The following is a 21734-nucleotide window of genomic DNA, read 5'->3' on the forward strand; positions in this document are numbered from 1 at the left end:
CCGCCCCCCCCCCGAGTGCACAAATTTTTGTGCACCGGGCCTCTAGTATATATATAAAGAGCCAGGTGCGGTCACATCTGAAACAACCAAATGGACAACCGAACAGTCTGAGTGGGGTGACAAGGCCAGCAGGGGTGTTAGTGAGGGACGACCAAATGACTGAGCAGCAGGCTTCGTGGGGCGACCAGGCCAGTAGGGAGGGCAGTGAGGAGTGACAAAATGACTGAACAGTAGGCTGCATGGAGTGACCAGGCTGGCAGTGGGGGGCAGTGAGCGGTGACCAGGCCAGCAGGGGGCACAGTTGGAGGCAACCAACCTGGCAGGGAGGCTGTGAGGGGCAACCAAGCTGGCAGTGGGGGGGGCAGTTGGGGGTGACCATGCCAGCAAGGGGGGGCAATTGGGGGTGACCAGGCCTATGAGGGGATAGTTGGTGCAACCAGGTTGGCGGGGGGGGTAGTTGGGGGCAACCAGGCCAGCAGGGGGGCCAGTTAGGGGCAATCATGTTGGCAGGCAGAGGCCGTTAGGGGTGATCAGGCTGGCAGGGGCATTCAGGCAGGCAGGCAGGTGAGCAGTTAGGAGCTAGCGATCCTGGTTGTGAGAGGGATGTTGGACTACCAGTTTAGACCCGATCCTGGGGATCTGGCCTAAACCAACAGTCATCCACCCACTGAGGGGTCCCGGATTGGAGAGGGTGCAGTCTGGGCTGAGGGGACCACACCTCATGCACAAATTTTATGCACTGGGCCTCTAGTAAATAAGTAAAATAGATGACCATTTTGCCAGGCCGAGTGGCTCAGTTGGTTGGAGAGTTGACCTTGTACACCAAAAGGTTGTGGGTTCCATTCCAGGCCAGGGCACATGCCCAGGATGGGGCATGTAGGAGGCAGCTGATCAATGATAATTGATGTTTCTCTCATCACTGTTTCTCTATGTCCCTCTCCCTTTCTCTCTCTGAAATCAACAGAAACCTATTTAAAAATAAAATAAAAAATAATAACATAAAATATATGACCATTTTAAGCAGAGCTGAAATTGAAACGATCTTGTGGTGCTCAAGAGATAACAATGTTCACAGTGGTTCCAGGAGAGGCCCTGGTTTCCTCATGGTCTCTAATGCCATAAGGCAGACTTTCTTTCTTTGTAAAAAACCTTTTAATTTTCTCTACTTATTCTTGGCATGAGCTTTGTATCTCTGACAGACAATTCCATCACAGGTGAGAGCAGAAAACTCTATTACAGTTTAAATTTACACTGTTGCCCAACCACTGCTAGAGAAGAATTAGACTAAGAACATTATTGATTTACTTCTCTGAGATAACATTTGCTTATTCAGTAAACATTTAGTGAACTACTGATATGTTCCAAGAAACATGCTGAATTGACAGGGTTTAACTCTGGGCAAGAGAGAAGTGATCCCACTCCCAAAAAATTGTGTTTAATGAAGTTTTGATTTATTCTTCTAGAGGACTGATTTTCAAGCTTTTTCATCTCATAGCTCACATAAAAAAATTACTAAACTTCTGCAGCCCATCCAAAAACATAGTTTTGGCTGATTTGACAAAATAATTGGTATAATTTTGATTCATTCACACCAGATGGCTTTGTTGTGTTGGCTCTTGTCATTTTTTTATTTGACAATCTAAGGAAAAAGAGGTCAGTTCCCCCAACTAAATAGTCAGGTATTTCATGTATTAAAAATTCTTACTGCACACTGATTGAAAAATCACTGGGTTAGAGATATTTCTCAAATATTAGAGCAGTCACCCTCTGACCAGATTAGGTGAAAGCACCTACCTGGTTTTCTATAAGAGAAAGTGGAGTTATTTAAAAAAAAAGAAATAGAGAAAATGCTGTAAGTAAATAAGAAAAATCTCAAAAATAAGAACATTTGTTTACTCAAGGTAATTTGAATATCATTACTTAATTTGTATAATCTAGAGGCTGGGACAAATGACAATGCACTCAAAGGTATAAGGCATTAAAAAATGAATAACTAGGCCAATAAGAAAATAACCCCTATTAATTGTTCTATTAAAAAAAGTGACAATTAATGAACCTGTCTAAAGATGGATGGTTGGGAGCTCCATTTAAATGATTAAGCTTTTATATTTAGCTGAAATTAAATTACACTCAAGATTCAATATCTTTAAATTTCATTTATCATGAGATAAAAGAATTAGTGTAATAAATGCAAGTTAGGCAATTAAGTAATAGAGAAGTTATGACTTGAAAAAAAGTGAATGGAATAATAAACAGGAAGTACAGATTTTCCAAACAAAAAATACTTTAGGTAGTTATAGTATTATGAACACCAAAAATGATAAAACCTTCTGAGAGCCTCTAAATAAAAAATCTGTAATTATTGGGTCAGAGTAGAAATAATTTCTGGTTTCATTCCATGTATTTATTTATTTTAATTTAAGTATTTCTGGTATATACTTATATTAACAATATAAGTTTCCTGTAAATAATAAAATTATTTAACGTCATATACCTTACAATGTGATCACCTCACTAATTCTAGTAATTATCTGTCACCATATAAACTTATGACAATATTCTTGACTATATTCCTCTTCCCCTCTTCACCCATCCTTCCACCCATTCCTTCTGGTAACCATTCTTTTGGTCTATAAGTCTGTTTTCATTTCATTTCTACATTCCACATATAAGTGAAACCATATATACATAAAGCACATAGACACGGATAACAGTATGGTGACAGCCAGAGAGAAAAGGGGTGGGGTAGATGGAGGTAGGCAAAGTGGGGGGAGGGGAGTGGAATGGGGACAGAAAGATATTTTACTTTTGGTGGTGGGCACAAGATGCAGTGTGCAGATGATGTTTTGTTGTGTTGTACACTTGAAACCTATATGGTTTTGTTAACCAACATCACCCCAACAAACAAATAACTAAATTTCCAACACATACTCACATCTTATATTTACTTGCTTTATTAAATGAAACAAAATTCTCATTATATTACAAAAACAGAAATTATAGTGAAGGTTTGGATGAGAAAGAAGAATTGGCAAAAGCAGGAAGCAAAGACCTTCAAATTAATTAATAAATAATTTAACAATTTAAACTTAAAAACATATTCTACAACCATATTATGTAAGAATAATATTATCTTGGGAATCATTTTAAAATATGTTAAGAATTGCATAAAAATTATTAATATCCTGAATTAATAACTGATTTGAGAAAGAATACAGAAATAGGAATGAAATAACTATATTCTGGAAATGTTAAAACTATAAAATGTAAAAGTAACTTTAATTTAGTCATGCTTATCTCACATGTTCCAGATTTTGGTATTTTTATTGTTGTGTGCCAATAGTAACCTTTCATCTTGTTAAACTTTTGGACAGCCATCAGGTTTATTAAAAAATTTTGTTCCTCAAAAATCACGTTTTTAACCAACTTTATCTTGTTTGCAACAATTTACTTCTTGTCTCAACTTTTGAATAGTTATTTTCATCAATCTTATATTGTGCAAATATTTCTAGAATAAAATTAAAACCTCACTAGTGACAGAGAAACATAGAACATTGTGAAAATGTGGATTCAGTTTGTAAGATTAGCAAGTTTATTTTATTTTTCAATACTTTTAATTGATTTTAGAGAGAGACGAAGGGTGAGGGTGTTAGAAAAACATCCGTGTGAGAGTAGAATATCAATTGGTTCAGGATCAAGCCCCAAACCCTGGTACATGTACCAACCCAGGAACCAAACCAGCAACCCTTCAGTGCACAGAACAACACCCAACCAACTGAGCCACACAGGCCAGGGAAAGCAATTTTATTAGTATAACTCAAACACTATTATGTTTGAGGCAGGTAGGCAAAAATATACCTTGGCATGTTAAATCCAAATAGAAATAATCAATGGCTTTCCAAATATCAAATATGAAACAAGTATTTATTAATCTCTCCCGACTGAGGAGTAAGAAACTTAAGGATAAAGTGGGTTTTTTTTTGTTTTAATACATATAAAAATATTATCTGATGAATGTTATTAGTTGAACTGTGTGCCCTCCCATTTATATGTTGAGATCCTAACCCCTGGTATCTCAGAATGTTACTGTACTTGGAGATATGGCATTTAAAGAGGAAATTAGATTAAAATTAGGGTGGGCCCTAAACCAATATGACTCCATCAAAGCCCTCAGTTGGCCATCATCAACAACTGAATGTAAATAAAAGGGCTTTGTATTTTGGCTGAGGCCTTAAACATCATAGAGCAGAAGGAAACGCCCACCTTCCCCCTGTCTGAATTTCTGATCCACAAAAATCATGAAAGATGAATGATGTTCACTGTTTTAAACCACTAAGTTTTAGGAAAATTTGTTACACAGAAATAGATAAGCAATACACTCCTATAGAACATTTGTCATTAATAACAAAAATAGATTTTAATGCCTCAGAAGAGAATGTTTTCATTAAAATTGTTACCTAAATGATAGAGGGGAAAACAAATTTTTGCCATAAAGACTTGCCCACATGTGTATGTGTAATTTATGAATGAAAATTATAGAAACTAATAGTTTAAATCCTCATTCAGCTGTTCTCTATAGCTTAACACTATAGAAAAAAAAAAATATATATATATATATATATATAGTCTATTCTAGAGGCCCAGTGCATGAAATTCATGCATGGGCAGGGTCCCTAACGGCTGCCAGCTGCTGGCGGGGGCCTCCCATCCCTGGCTGCCAGCTGCCAGCCGAGGCCTACATACGTTTTGCACCGCCCTCCTGGTGGTCAGTGCATGTCATAGCAAGTGATTGAACTGCAGGTAAGTAGAACTCCCAAGAGGACTATATATATATACTAGAGGTCCAGTGCACAAAATTTCTGCACAGGGGGGTGTCCCCTCAGCCCAGCCTGCACCCTATCCAATCCGGGACCCCATGGGGGATGTCCAACTGCCGTTTAGGGCCGATCCTGGGGATCGGCCTTAAACCGGCAGTTGGACATCCCTCTCACAATCCTGGACCGCTGGCTCCTAATTGCTCACCTGCCTGCCTGCCTATCTGGTCAACCCTAACTGCCTCCCCCCCCCCCCCCGCCAGCCTGATCACCCCTCACTGCCTCTGTGTGCCTGCCCGATCACCCCTAACTATCCCCCCCAAAGAGCCTGATCACCCCTAAATGCCCCCTGCTGCTGGCCAGGTCGCCCCCAACTGCCCCTTACCTGCTGGCCTGCTCGCTCCCTGCCTGCCTGGTCACCCCTTACTGTCCCCTCCTGCCAGCCTGGTTGCCCCCAACTGCCCTCCCCTACAGGCCTGGTCACCCCAACTGCCCTCCCCTGCCAGCCTGGTCGCCCCTCACGCCCCCACCCCCCCACCGGCCTGGTCACCCCACGCAGCCTGCTTGTTCAGTCGTTTGGCCATCCCTCACTAACCCCCCTGCTGGCCTGGTCATAGGCAGCCATCTTGTGAGGGTGTAAGGGTTAATTTGCATATTACCTCTATATTATATAGGATAGATGATAGTCTGGCAAATGTACTGATTTTCCCAGTTATGTTTCTCATTTCAAACTTAGAAAGATCCTTGCAACTATTTTGCTAGAGCAAGTACAGACAAATATTTTATGAATTTCCCAAACACAAGATGAAATCATAGTTGTTATCCATTCTGGGAAAACATGCACTATAAGGCCTATATCATTGAAATAATGCTTAACCCATAATGTCTGTAATCTAATATCCTAAATTCTAGAACACAGAAAAAAAATAATTAAAAGGAGGAAAAAGAAGATGATTAATATAGTCTATATATAACAGCCTAAGCAACTGTTATGACCCAATGACCAGAACGAACTGGAATGACTGGCATGACTAGTCGACCAGTCGCTATGACATACACTGACACCCAGGGGGCAGACACTCAACACAGGAGCTGCTCCCTGGTGGTCAGTGCACTCCAACAGCGGGAGCACCACTCAGCTAATCAACCCGTCCTGACAGCCCACCAGCTCAGTGACAGCTACTCACTCCCTCAATAGTCCTGCAGGTCCAATCTCCGGAGAACGGGCCAGGCACCGATGGACCAGCACTGCCTTCACTATCCCAACAGCGCAACCGGCCTCCTGGAAGTCAGCCTCAGGCACTGAGGCCACTTCCCCTCCCTAGATGCTCCGCAAGGAAGAAACGATATAAAAGCGGCCACCTAGTAGAATACAAAGAATTTGCAAAGCACTGCTTATAGGCTTTAGATAATGTCCTCAGGGGAAGGGTTGCTTAAACCAAACTGCATGTTAGTGTCATTCTTTCAAGATAATCATATCGACATTATAAACTGTTAAGAAACATATTCTACCTCGAATTGTCAAAGGAGCAAGAATAAAACCACTAATAAATTTACATTATAATGTTATAAAATATATTTTAAAACTTATGGAGAAAATATTCTAATTATATGTTAATAAAACAACTTTCCTAGATGTGTTCCCATTTATTAGACAAAAGTATATTGAGTTTACATATGTGTCACCCACATTTCTTCTCTTATCAGCCCTAAGTTGTTTTGCCTTGGGTACTTTCTGAGTTGGGTGTTTGTTTGCTTGTTTTTAATGCTGATTATTATTACATATAATGCAATATAAATCAAGGCAATAATGCACGTTTTAGCTTATAATCTGCATGGAAATTATAAACTAACACAAATTGAAATAGTTATTTAGTAGTCACTTTAAATATATAGTATTCCATGTAATTTAATTAAATAAAAAAGATAATATATTCAAAAAATATTTGTTAAATCTATACCATATTCTAGGCTCAGAAGAAGAAATAGTGAACAAAAACAGAAAAATATCCCTGTTACTTTAGAGAATAATTGCTATTTGATTTCAACAACATTAGAAATGTACTGGTTTTGCCCTAGCCTTGCTGATTTGGCTCAATGGACTGAAGGGTCCTGGGTTCCATTCCAGTCAAGGGCAAGTGCCTCAGTTGCAGGCTAGATCCCTGACAGGGTTGTGTTCAGGAGGCAACCAATTGATGTGTCTCTCTCACATTGATATTTCTCTCTCTGTCCCTCCCTTGCCTTTCTATTCTTAGAATCAATGGAAAAATATTCTCTGCTGAGGATTAACAAAACAAACAAACAAACAAACAAAGAAATGTGGCAGTTTACTACTCAGGTTCTAGTAAGAGGAAGTATTATAGGTATTTTTGTTTGTGTTTTTTTTTCTTTCTTCACAAAGATCTCAGTAAATCTTCTCTTACATCTTTTAGTCCCTAAATTTTGTACTAGATTAAATATCATCAACCAATTAAGTAGTTACTGAATAGTTAATGTTATCTCTTCTCCTCCCCTCCCTCTCCTTCTTCCTCCTTCCTTTGCCCTCTCCTCCGCTTCCCTCTTCTTCCCATTCTCCCCTCCCTCTTCTTCCCTTCCTCCTCCTCCTCTCCCTTATCCCTCTCTTTCTCTCCCTTTCCTCTGTCCTCTTTTTTGCAATAACTTTTCGGCTGACCAGAATAAAAGAACAAGTATCAAATGAATTATTCATCTTTGTTGAAAAATTACATCAGCTATATGAAGAATCTTTCACAGGTTATAAGACATAATTGATAAGTATTTAGTTCTATAGTACTGATAGGTTATTTAATGGGCTTCACTTTGCAAAGTATGAGGAGCAATATAAACCCATAATGCCCATCCTCACTTTTTTTTTTTTTCTTTTTCTTTTTTTTTTCTTTTTTTTTTTATTTAATAATTTTTATTTCTTAAAGTATTACAAAGAGTATTACATATGTCTCCTTTATTCCCCCCCTTGACATTCCCCCGGCCCCTACCCCCCACCCCCCCCCGCCCCGTGTCTTGTGTCCATTGGTTAATCTTATATGCATGCATATAAGTCCTTCAGTTGGTCTCTTAATCCCGCCCCCCAACCCTCCCCAGGCTTCCCACTGTAGTTTAACATTCTGTTCAATGTTGCTCTGCTTCTGTATCTACCCCTGTTCATCAGTCCATACTGGTCCCCTTTATTTGTCCCAACCTCACTGGAGTAGTCTCAACCTCACCAGGGCCGTCTGAGCCTCACCAGGGCCGTTTCAACCTCACCGGGGCCGTCCCTAGCTCACGGGGGCCGTTTCAACCTCACCGGGGTCGTCCCTACCACACCGGGGCCGTTTCAACCTGACCGGGGTTGTCCCTACCACACCGGGGCCGTTTCGACCTGACCAGGGTCGTCCCTACCTCACGGGGGCCGTTTCAACCTCACCGGGGTCGTCCCTACCACACCGGGGCCATTTCGACCTGACCAGGGTCGTCCCTACCTCACGGAGGCCGTTTCAACCTCACCGGGGTCGTCCCTACCTCACGGGGGCCGTTTCAACCTGACCGGGGTCGTCCCTACCACACCGGGGCCGTTTCGACCTGACTGGGGTCGTCCCTACCTCACGGGGGCCGTTTCAACCTCACCGGGGTCGTCCCTACCTCACGGGGGCCGTTTCAACCTGACCGGGGTCGTCGCTACCACACCGGGGCCGTTTCGACCTGACTGGGGTCGTCCCTACCTCACGGGGGCCGTTTCAACCTCACCGGGGTCGTCCCTACCACACCGAGGCCGTTTCGACCTGACTGGGGTCGTCCCTACCTCACGGGGGCCGTTTCAACCTGACCGGGGTCGTCCCTACCACACCGGGGCCGTTTCGTCCTGACTGGGGTCGTCCCTACCTCACGGGGGCCGTTTCAACCTCACCGGGGCCATCCCAACCTCACCGGGGCCATCCCAGCCTTACCGGGGAAACAGGAAGTTTGGCCCTCTGTCCCCTGCCGGCGGCTCCCCACTAGACAAAATCTCCAGGCGTTCCTGGTGGTTGAACATCCAGCACTCCTGCCCTCCACCAAGTGCACAGACTGCCTGTCTGCTGTCCCCCAGTGCCCCACAAGAGACTGGGACCAGTGGGCATGTTTGTGCGCTTGCTGGTACAGCAGTTCCACAGTGCCGGCAGAGTCAGGCCCAGCCCTGGCCGGCCCCGGACCCGACTCTGCCCCCCGATTGCGTCCCTCCCAGATGCAAGGAGCTGAAATCTGCAGCCTGCTGGGATGGGCTCTGTACTTGGTGCCTCTGCAGATCCTACTCAGTCTCAATGCGCTTCTTTCTATGCGAGGAGTTGAAATCTGCAGTTTGTTGGGTTGGGCTCTGTACTTGGTGTCACATCCTACTCAGTCTCAATGTTCTTTCTCTCCTTCCAGTTGTAGAGCTTCCACTGGGCCAACTTTCCCATGGTTCTGTATGCTAGGTGTTTGTCTGATATTTGGTAGTTTCGATGTTGTTGTGTGAGGTAGCACGCACAGGTCTCTTCCTTATGCCGCCATCCTGGTTCTCCTGGGTCTGCTTCTTGAGTGTGTCTCTCATGGCTGCAAGCAGTTGAAGTCTGCAATTTGTTGGGATAGGCTGCAAAAGCGCAGGTGGGTCTTTTTGTGCACCTGGCACAGCTTGGATGGGGATGTAAATTGATTAGGGCTGAGACTCAGGGAGTCGCCATGGCGGAGCAAATAGCACAGGCTGAGTCTCCGCGGCCCCTTGACTCTCTGCCAGGGCTTTGTGTCCCCCAGTGCCGGCGAGCAGCTGTGCAACAGAGTCTCCCTCGCTTTCTGATGGCTGCAAGGCCGTGCTGCCTCTCCCCGTCGGGTCTGGTGCTTCATGATCCCGCCTGAACCAGCTCAGTGGATTTGAGAGTTTGCAGAAGCAAAGGCGTTTCTACTTGTGAGTCTGGCACAGCCCAGATGGGAATGTAAATTGCGTAGGGCGGGGTCACAGGGAGTCGCCGGGGCGGAGACTCAGGGGCCCCTTGCCTATCCAGGACTCCAGGACTTTGCGTCCCCCAGTGCCGGCGAGCAGCCGAGCGCCAGAGCCTCCCTCGCTTTCTGACAGCTGGAAGGCCGTGCCGTCTCTCGCCTTGGGGCCTGGGGCCTCAGAGACCCGCCCGAACCAGCTCAGTGGATTTGAGAGTTTGTAAAAGCACAGTCATTCCCTCTTGTGCCTCTGGCACAGCCCTGAGGGTAGGGCGGGGTCACAGGGAGTCGCCAGCGTGGAGGAAATAGCGATGGTGGCGTCTCCGCGCCCCTCGCCTCCCCGGGACACCAGGACTTCTTGTCTCTCGGTGCCGGCGAGCAGCCGCGTGTCAGAGCTTCGCTCGCTCTCCGACCACTGCAAGGCCGTGGCCGCCTCTCCCTGTGGGATCTGGGGCCTCCGAGACCCACCCCGAGCAAGCCCAGAGGATTCGAGGGTTCGTAAAAAACCGAGAATCCATTTGCAGCCCGCGTGGCGTGTGACTGCGTACCTCTGGTTTTGGTGCCTCCGTAGCTCCCACTCAGTCTCACTGCGCTTCTTTCTTTTCCTCCAGTTGTAGATCTCCCACTGGGCCAACTTCCCCATGGTTCTGAGTGGCGGTTGTTTACTTCATAGTTGATAGTTTCAATGATGCTGTGAGAGAGCAGCACACACAGGTCCACTCCCTACGCCGCCATCTTGGTTCTCCTCCCCATCCTCACTTTTAAGAAGCTAAATAAATTGTTCAATTATCTCCTTTAGAAAAACCCACTTTTCAGAATTTTACATATGAGTTACACATCACAAAAATATATCAAATATATAGTTTCAATACATGATTCAAATAACAAAAATAACTCAAATATGTTGCAGCTAATGGTTTTAGGCTGCTCACCCCTTGCTATCATTAGAAAAGATTCTGAATTACAAAAAAAAAAAAAAGTCATCTTCCCTTTGCTTTCTTTATTCTGTTTCATATGAAGTAATCACCTTTATTTTGGAATCTGTTCAGTCTATAGTTAAATTTCCACTTAGAATAGAAAGTAGCATTATCAACTAATTTGAGTATGATTTGCTTTGAGAATAAAGAAGTAATAATTCAACTGTCCAACTTAAGTGAAAATATAGAAGCCAGAATAAGGGTGGCCTTTGAGGAATTTCACATAACTACAATCTCTGGTTGAGCTGGTGAAAGTCAGGAAGTATAATTGCATAGATAAAAATCACACAGGCACTGGGGGGTAGGGGAGGCCAGGGGATTGTCAAGGGCAGGGGTAAAAAAAAAGGACACATATGTAATACCCTTTGTAATACTTTAAGCAATAAAACAATAAAAAAATTTTTTTAAAAATCACACAGGGACCAAGGTACACTGAGCCATAAATGTCAAGCCAAGTTGTTGGTATTTTATCCTGTAGCACCCAAGTTCTGAATTCATAAACAAGTGCTAATTTCACAGGAGCTAACCATGAATAATATATACTGTTGGTCCAGGCTCTAGAGGCACCAAATCAAATAAATCAATACATATAGCAACATTCTGCACATTCAACCAAATATAACAAGTCACTGTAACAGCCCAATATTTCCATAGGAGCACCACACTGTTTGGGACGGAGGAGAAAGGGAACAACAGCAGCAATGTCACACTTCTCCATTTCCTTTAGGGCTCTGCCTAAGGGATGAGTTATCTGAAAGAATCTAACCTTTCATAGTTTACTAACAAATCTCATAATTCTGAAGAAATATTTTCTTTGTTACAATACTCCCTTTCTTTAAGCCCCATTAATCTTTCCGGATGATGGAAGTCACGGCTACATTTATGTCACTAAAGTGTCCAGAAATTATGTACATCAAAATAAGGCATAAGCATACTTTAGTTCACATTCCAAAGTAAATTGAATTTTCTCAGTCCACAAGATCTTGATAGATGCAATCACAAATTTCCCTTTAGACATTCATTGAACACCTTTTCTGAATGGCTGCTGCTGTCTTCCCAGAGAAAGCATCGCTCAGAAAAGCTCTTTAATGTAAATGCTTAATAGTCAAATCTTTTGACATGAGAAATAATTTGTACAGGTCCATGAATGATTTTTAACCTGTTTGATAAGGGTATTTTTCAAATATTATACTTATATAAAATAGAAAATTATAATATTCAAAAATTCTGAGATAGATATATCAGAATCCTATCTAATACAGAGGCGATATGCAAATTGACCATCACTCCAACACACAAGATGGCCGGCCCCATGTGAACACAAGATGGCCGGCAGGGGAGGGCAGTTGTGGGGGACCCAGGCCTGCAGGGGAGGGCAGTTGGGGGTAACTGTGCCATCAGGGGAGGACAGTTGGAGATGACCAGGCCATCAGGTGAGGGCAGTTAGGGGCAATCAGGCCAGCAGGGGAACAGTTAGGTGTCGATCAGGCTGGCAGGGGAGTGGTTAGGGGGTGATCAGGCTGGCAGGCAGAAGCGATTAGGGGCAATCAGGCAGGCAGGCAGGCGAGTGGTTGGGAGCCAGCAGTCCTGGATTGTGAGAGGGATGTCCGACTGCCCGTTTAGGCCTGATCCCATCAGATTGGAGAGGGTGCAGGTTGGGCTGAGGGACACACACACCCCCCTTTGCACGAATTTCATGCACTGGGCCTCTAGTTTTAATATATTTCTTGGATTATCAATATTTTATTTGTGACCAAATAACATAGAACATGGATGCATTAGTATCAGAACATTTCATTAATACTGTTCCAATCTTCCATCATAGAGTATGACATCATAGTAATGAAAGCTTTGTCGTTTACTATAGGAAGTACAAATATTAGCAAACAGCACCCAAGATTAGTGTCCACATTAAAAATGAATGCTAAACTTGTTAAAAAAAAATTGAAAAGATGTAATTATTTTGATGAGTTGGCAAAACATAAAATAGCTATGAGTAAAATGCCCGCTTTGTAAAATTCCTATAGGGGTAGCCCAGGGTCAATGTTTCAAATGGTTATGCTTTAGCTTTACCCTCACTTATCTTCTCCTTTCTTTGTAATCTTGAAAAAGAACAAATGGCAATTAAACATTATTAAAGCGTAAATAATGTCCTCTAGCCACATACTAACCATGTCAGAGATTGATTCTGGCTTTTAGCACCTGTCAGAAACTCGTGAGAACTTTTCTAGGCTTGTCCTGTTCTGTCTCATCTCCAAACACTCATCCACTAGAGATTTCTATAATCTGCTATTAGATACAGCCAACTGTCCAAAATATAGATACAAGGTACAAAAGCATCTGAACCAAACATTGCTGACTCTCACAGGTGTCTCATAATTGCATTTTCATAATAAGTCTAATTTGGATACTGGTGTTCTAAATTGAATCATTTCAACATAGATAATTGCTATGGACTGAATTATGTCTCCCCAAAATCCGTATTTTGAAACCCTAACCTCTAATGTGATGTTATTTGGAGATGGAGCATTTGGGTGATAATTAAGTTTATAGAGGTCATGAGGGTGGGGCCCTCATGATGGGACTAGAGCCCTTATAAGAAGAAACACCAGAGAGCTTGTTCTCTCACTTTCTCTCCACTGTGAGAGGGTCACTGTGAGAAGGGAGCCGTTTACAAGTCAGGAAGAGAGCTCTCACCAGAAAATGACAATGTTTAACCCTTGATCTTAGAATTCTAGCCTCGAGAACTGGGAGAAAATAAACTTCTTAAACCACTCAGTCTGTGGTAGTTTGTTGTAGCAGCCCCGGACTAAATAATAGAATAACATAGACACATTTTGATAATTTTGAATATTAATAAAATTATTTATATGAAAACAGCCTTAAAACAAAAAGGAAGCAAAATCCCAAATATTCAATTGTTTAGATTTTACTTGGTTTGAGGAAATCTCCAAAAGAAACTCAGATGCCAAAATGAACTTCATAAAGGATTCCTTGACTAAGGTAAAATTTTTTAAACTATCTCTTTAAAACACTTCAAACCCTAACAACTTGAACCTAACTGCTGTTATCTTCTCTCACCTACTACCACTGCCCTCTAGTCACAAAAAAACCCTTGAAGCTAAATTACCTCTTAAAGCTAGAACTCCCTGAAAATAGGGCAAATCCCTTGTCTTAAGAGATTTAAATGTTAATTCCAGGTCTCTGGATGACCTTGGAGTAAATAAGAATTTGCAAAGCCTACACAGAAGACAAAGATATTCTAAGAGAAATTTTTAAAACAGTCTTGTAAACAGATTGCTGCTGCTGAACTTTGAGGGCCTGCTGGGAACAGGACTTCTGTAAGGACATGTATGCCTGGAAGGCTGTGGTCCAAGGCCATTGTTGCAGGCTATAAGCTGGGCTCCGGAACCAGAGGGAGCACATAGCTCCCCTTAAAATTGAAGGTGTTTATGCTGGAGATGAAACTGAATTCTATCTAGGCAAGAGATGTGCTTATGTGTACAAAGCAAAGAACAACACAGTGACTCCTGGTGGCAAACCAAACAAAACCAGAGTCATCTGGGGAAAGATAACTCGTGGAAACAGCGGTGTGGTTTGTGCTAAATTCCAAAGCAACCTTCCTGCTAAGGCCATTGGACACAGCATCTGTGTAATGCTGTACCCCTCAAGGATTTAAACTTATTGAAAATAAATAAAATAGTCCTGTGAACATATAATCAAGTACCCCTAGGTCCATATCAATTGGCACATAGGTTAGTATCTTAAGGAAAAAAAGAATGGGAATAAAAAGTAGAAAAGATTGTGAGACTCACATAAAACAACCCAAATTGCATAGAGAAGAAAAGATATTTAGAAAAATCTTTATTGTGGAACAACATCTTTTGGAGACTCAAATCATTCCTCTGCACAGAGTACAATCAAATCCAGTCCAGCAAGCTGGAAAGGATGTGTCCATTGAGGACTTCAGGGATAGACTCATTGAAGACTTCAGGGATAGACTCTGTCTTTGGACAGTACTCAGAAGTAAATTCTCAAGTCCAAGTTACCCCAGTTCTTGCAGTGTGTGTGTGTGTGTGTGTGTGTGTGTGTGTGTGGCCTTCAGCCAGAATTAGGAGATATAGAAGAAAAGATTCCAAGGCAGCGGTTCTCAACCTGTGGGTCGCGACCATTGGAAAACACATATAGCATATCAGATATTTACACTACGATTCATAACTATAGCAAAATCACAGTTATGAAGTAGCAACAAAAATAATTTTATGGTTGGGGGTCACCATAACATGAGGAACTATAGTAAAGGGTCGCGGCATTAGGAAGGTTTTGGAAGAGTCTTGGAACAGAGAAGAATAAGACTCAAAATACACTGCTACCTCACTCAACTCCAATCAATAAGTACTGGGGTAGAGATGTGTTAGAAGTATTGCCTTTTGCAAATAAGTTAAAAGAATGTGACAATATTTATCAATTATTAAAGATCAGTACTTTAAAGTATATTCTCTTATAAGTTCTGTGACAATGGCAGTAACCAAAACTATATAGGAATGAAATGATAACTGCATAATGTTTTACCACTCAGTTATTTTTGTTATTTTTAATGGACAATAGCATGACAGCTTAAAAAAATCACACATAATATAATTTTTTATATTTCAAATATGCTCATACAGATAAATCCATTATTTCATTATTTGTATTGCCCCAAATAAAAATTCCTTTTTAATAATTTAGGACCAGAGTGTAATCAACTTGGTCTTTGACAGCAGACAGATAAATGACAGATAGATGACAGAGAGATAGATAGATACATATAGTAGGACTCTGTAGCAGTCTTTTTAAAAGACAATATCAATTTTGATGAAGGTCAGGGATGTTGATCTACCGTGAAATACCTTGATTTCCTTCAATAAATCCAGTGCATTTATTATTGGGTTTATTTGAATTTTTAAATTAGAAATTTAAATTATTTTCACAAGTTTATGTTGTGTGAATTAGCCCTTCCTTTTCTTTTCCTACCACCATCATCTTTCATTATTGCTCTATTATAGTGCTAACCAGTTTTTTGTTTTGTTGTTTGTTTACATTAATAATGTCATTTATAAGTATGTAGTTTTTATAGAATTATATAAATATTATAGAAATATATCAACATTTGCCTGTATAAGAAAAAAAAAAGCTATATAATAATGGGTGAATCAGATTTTGAAAGTATCCTAACTAAACAAAACATGATACCCATTTAAAATAAATGATCAATTTATTGTCTCCCCATGTTAATACCAAGGGATCACTGGTTATATATATTTATCCAAAAGCACTGCAATCTACTCAGTTGCCCATAACTTTCACATTTCTGCAATTATGCAAAGATTTTTTTAGTTTATTTTCCTTTTTTTCTTTTTTATTGTTTAAAGTATTACACATGTCTCCCTTTTCCCCCATCAACCCCTCCCTGGCTACTCCCAATTTAGTTTCTTAAGAGAAATTAAAAGGGCCATTGAATTAGTAATGACAATGATAATGACATATAGTAGTTAACTTTATTGAGTTTTCTGTATCAAGCACTGAGAAAACCTTTTTAAATGTACTATTTCATTTAACCATCACAACAACCTCTTCAAGAGAGTTGTATTATTTATTTATTTAATTTGCTTATTTATTTATTTACTAGAGGCCCAGTGCACTGGTAGGGTCCCTAGTGGCTGCTGGCTGCCAACTGAGGCCTCCCTCCCTCCCCCCAGCCAGCCACGCCCCTTGGTTGAACTCCAGGACAAAGTCCTGGAGAAACTTCCAGTCGAGGGGACAATTTGTATACTATGTTTTATTACATAGGATTTATTTATTTACACAGAAATGTGGAGATGTTAATAAAATGCTCAGACAGTTAATTTTGTGGCTAATCCAGGACTTTAAACCAAGTCTCTTTGATTGCAAAGTCCATGTTTTTACTTACTGTTGACAAAAAATTCCTATCACAATTAGCCAAGAGTAATGAAGCCTTTTGGACATTAAATCACAACTAGCTATTCAATGACCAAAGATCATTTTCATACATTCAAACAAAATATTTCCAGTTCTAGTACTTATGTACCCAAGTAATCAGTAGTATATTTTTTCAGATTTAAATCACGTTAGTACATTAGATATATTATATTGAGACATAAACAGTCTGCTGGCCTCAATGTGCTGATGTGTCATACAAACAGAATAATATAAAATGACTGCTGACTACATTATCTGCATTACCTCTAACCTTTCCTACAACCAGCACATTTGGTTTCATTATCCCCATTTTACAGGAGAGAAAGCAAATGGATTCAGGGATATTAACCAATTTTCCAAAGACAGCCACCTAGTAAGTAAAAGTGGAAATTTAAAGATTTTTCTCCCACCTCTGTATGCCTATCTCATCATGCTATCTCTGTCCAATATGATGAATGTCAATTAGCATTCAAGCTTCAAAAAATATGTAGATAGAAGTATATTTATATTATTCATTTATATAGAGAGACATATACAAATATAAACATGTTCACCTATATTCAATAAATATCTCCATTACATAATTTTCTAAATATGTATGGCATTATAAGTGACAGATGTATCCATCTTTTATGATATAAACATACTAGATTTAGAGTCAGAAAATTTGATTCTTTTAAATAGATCTGATTTTAACCATTTATAGCTCTCAATATTTTTGGTCTCATAAACTAAAGACTAAAGATTAGATGATTTCTAACTCTCTTCTAGCTATAAGCTCTTATTCTCAGCTCAGTTTTTGCTTTTCTTTTTGAAATATAAGTGGTATTCAAAAATGTCCCTTGATTCACAATATTCATATCATTGCTAGGCTAAGCATAATTGTATCTTCTAGCTTGAGACATACTTTTGAGACATAGTTTTCTGCTGAAGATTCATAACAGCAAATTTATAATTATCTGCTTTTTATTTGGAATGTTGTTTGTTAATTTTTTTTAAAGGTAAGGCAAATTAGCTTCTAGAAAAGGACATTTTCATTTACTCTTGATGAATAATCCCATTAATTAAGGCAGGGCATCTCCCTTAGTATAACTGATTGTGCAGGTATACAAAAGTAAAAACACAATCCTGTTGGTAAGAACTGCTATAGATTTTTTATTATGAACCTTATCTGAATTTAGTCTTGACCTCTGTAAAGTATATCTTATATGTAAATGTAATTTTCTACTACTCTATGAGATCCTGGATACTGAAATTTTTGTACTTAGACTTAAATTCGGATCATTGTAATCCATTTAAGTTTTAAAAAGTATTTGAAATTAAACAAATTTACAAAATTAAAATAGTCCTTGTGTTTAGCTTTATAGTTTCTAAAAAATTATCTTAAACTATTTCAAAGCAGTCATTAACAAGGAATATTTTAACTATATAATGAGTCTCTATCATTTACTGCCTAGCAGAAAATATTAATGTTGATTGAAATTTTAAGTATCATTATCAGTGGCAGCCATAAATTACACAGCTTAAGTGAAAAACAATTAACATGTTGTCATATTTATGATATGCACAAATAAAACACTGCTAATCTGCGATCACTTAATGTTCCCCACCCTCTTGCAAAGACTCAAACATAATTACAAGCCAAAGGAATAATTTTTAGTGGCCTATTAGTAACGTAGAAGAATAATACAATCCTCTTATCCCATTAAGCTTATATTCAAGAGATACATTCCACACAATCCATCAACAGAACAAGCACTATACTGGTGTTAATTTTATTAATTTCTTCCTCAATAAATAATAATTACAGGTTATAAATTTTAAGAGAACAGAATCCTTCAGAAATAAAACTTCTTTTGGAGAAACATGACTTCCGTTTCCTATATTATATATTTTCTTGTTTCTAAGAAGTTAACTAATTTTAAAGTGAATGGATCAATATTAAACACTAGGATTTTTTTTAAAAAATCTCCATTATGTTATTATTATTGACTAAACAAAAGCTTATAAAAGTTGGCAGAAAACTTTGACAAAAATATTAGTAAATTTGAATTTCTTCCTATTCTTCACAAGTATAAATTTGCTATTTTTCTTGCTTCTTTACAATGATTACCTATTAGTAAAGCTGAGTAAGCTATAGTTCTATGAGCTTATTGAGACTTTTTTAAATATATATTTTTATTGATTTCAGAGAGAAAGCAAGTTGGGGGCGGGAGAGAGAGATCAATGATGTGAAAGAAGCATTGATTGGCTGCCTCCTGCACGTCCCACACTGGAGATGGAGCCTGCAACCCAGGCATGTACCCTGACCGAGAATTGAACCTTGACCTCCTGGTTCATAGGTTGATGCTCACCTCCCCTGCTTTCCCTTTGAGGTTGGACGGTCTGTTCCATGCTTCTATGTCTCTGGATCTATTTTTGTTTTTAATTTATGTTGTTCATTATATTCCACAAATGACTAAGATCATGTAATATTTATCTTTCTCTGCAAAATAAGCCAGTCGGATAAAAATAAATATCATTCACTCTCTTAATACACCATTTCCATGACTTATTATGTGCCACAATGTGTTTATTCTCCAGTAATATCCATGACTGTCAGACCAATGGGAAGATCTGGGGACTCTAGAATGAGAAAGTTGGGCTGGTCCTCAGCAGAGCCATCACGGATGCCAGGGGGACCTCATTAGTGTCTATGGACATGTCCAGAGGATTCCTAAATTCCCCTCTCTACCTAAGTATCACAAAGTCAACGGGATTCAAAGACCTTAAACATTGTAACAGGGGGTAGGAAACTGACATGGGTTTCATTACTTTATTATGTTTGGGGCTATCAGTAGCAGGAGACTTGCTCCACACTTGGACTCTCCAGTGTTCTATTCCTATGAAAGGCAAGCTCTTGGGCAGTTTTTCTGAAGATTTACAGAATGCATCTAACGATGAATCATGTATGTTCCTTTATTTTATTCATTCTTTCTAACCATACTAATTCCTTTGCAGAGTTAGTCAGAACCATATAACTTTAACTTCACTCACAGCTGAGATGTCAAGTAAAGGCCCACTCTTCTTGCCTAACTAAGCTGTTAGCAGTAGACATTTGTTTCTATGTTGTCATGACAGTGTTTTTTGTCACTACCCTTACTTTAAGGTCCAGTCATCAGATTTGTGGATGTGAATGTACAGCCAGGTTAACTTAAATTCCTAAAATGAAGGGTTTTGTTTTTATAAACTACATCCAATGACTCGCTACCATCAATTTATATGACACTTGCTTGATAGTTGCAGTTTGGAGAACTGTTTTCTGTTCCTTTTCTTCAGGCACAAAATGCTCTGCTCGTGACTCACTAATGTTACCCATCTAATCATTTAAACATTTCTCGGATTCTTATGATTATACTCCACTTCTTCCTCTATTTTTACATTAATTTCACTGGAGAGTAGAGTTAAATATTTGAGTGGGTTGAGATAATAAAATGTGTGCATTGTAGAAAATCATTACTTCCTTTGGGCTAAAGATGTAAAAAGAACATGAATTATTCATCTCTGTAAACTGAGCCTCTTGTGAAATTAAAAACAGCCATCAGTTTTACCTTTGAAGAACTTTGGTTGTTTGACCTGAGAAAAATCAGCTGCCAGAGTGCTTTCCCTCAATATCACTATTTTTATCCCAGTCCTCCACCCATCACTCCCTCCAAGGAAATGTGAACTATTAAAATGTGAGCTTTTAGTAAATCCTTCTTCCTTTAAGCCAGCATTACAGAGATAAAGTTAAAAGTCCATAAACATAATTCCTTAAAATGAAAACAAATTCTGTGAGTTCTATTTTTCTATTCATAATCTCTTCTACAAAAGAGATCAACTTCTCCTTAAACAATTTTACTTAGCTTACATTTAGATTTATGAATGCAATAAAACATGAAAAATATTATTTTCATTTCTAATGTTTTATATGCTCACTTGGATTTCTGCTATTGGTTAAAATTGTTATCACAGAAGTATTGAAATGCCTTCAAATTCTTTGCTAGCTCAGGCAATCCTGCAAATGCTTTCCTATTGAAGTTCTCTGAAACGAGTGTGTCAGGTACCTTGTTATTCATTAGTCAGTTATTACATGCACACATCACATTTATTATTTATTATAGGCTTTCACATATTAACTTCTGGAGAAAAGATAGTGTTTGACACATAAACATAGGAATCACACACTTTATTGTAAGAAAAAGATCTTAAAAGAAAACTTGCTGTATGGCTTTCACAGGTGGTGAGTGTGCTGTACTTCTAAAGCAGTACTATTCCTGAAACACTAACCAGTGTGGCTGCTAAAATATTTAAATATTCAAATCCCTGAGAAGCAGTGAGAGCTGTCAATTAAATTGGACTTAGCTATGTGATATATTTTAATTTACATATGCTTTTAAAGATTACTAAGATAATGTGAATTGATTTCCTTTTTGATGAATTTCAGAGTTTCTACTAGAGATTTAAATGCATATAAACTCTGCACACACAAAGGCAAAAATATCCTTGAAAATGGATTTTTGACATTGTCACAAATGATTTTTACCTATTTTTTACATTTTTAAAATATTTTTTGCCTAGTTGGGATCACTTTCTTCCTTAAAGAGAATACATCTGAATTAGAAGTTCAAATGTTAGATATAACTGAATATGTAAATATTCATTTTTACAATTTATCAGAAATTTATTTAATGTATAAATAAGTCCAAATTGTAACTGTAATCTTATTAATTTATACAAAGAAAAATACCAATTGCAACCCTCTTTGGAAGTGTACCCGGTGGAAAATAGAATTAATAATTAGTACTATATTTTCTACATGAATTTTATTTCTCTAAAGCAATTGAGTAAATGAAAATGAGTGCATTACTTTTCTTCATCCAAAAGCACTTTGACTAAATAAATAATAATCTAGCAAATTTCTGATAAATAGAATTTGCTTTGTAACAAACATGATATGGTTAGAGAAGCATATGTAGTTACAGATAATTTTTCTTTATAA

General features: G+C 39.3%; 1 protein-coding gene and 1 pseudogene across 4 annotated transcripts in view; one reads left to right on the forward strand and one right to left on the reverse strand.

Moving 5' to 3' along the window:
* Positions 1-21734, reverse strand: part of CCSER1 (coiled-coil serine rich protein 1) — a 1176231-nt gene that overhangs the window by 910553 nt on the left and 243944 nt on the right. The gene's annotated exons all lie outside the window — the stretch shown is intronic.
* Positions 14086-14411, forward strand: LOC139006600 (large ribosomal subunit protein eL33 pseudogene; annotated as a pseudogene).

The sequence above is a fragment of the Myotis yumanensis genome, unplaced genomic scaffold, assembly GCF_028538775.1.
Source record: "Myotis yumanensis isolate MYYU_CA2020_CCGP unplaced genomic scaffold, mMyoYum1.0.hap1 SCAF_1, whole genome shotgun sequence".
NCBI classification, from domain to species: Eukaryota; Metazoa; Chordata; class Mammalia; order Chiroptera; family Vespertilionidae; genus Myotis; species Myotis yumanensis.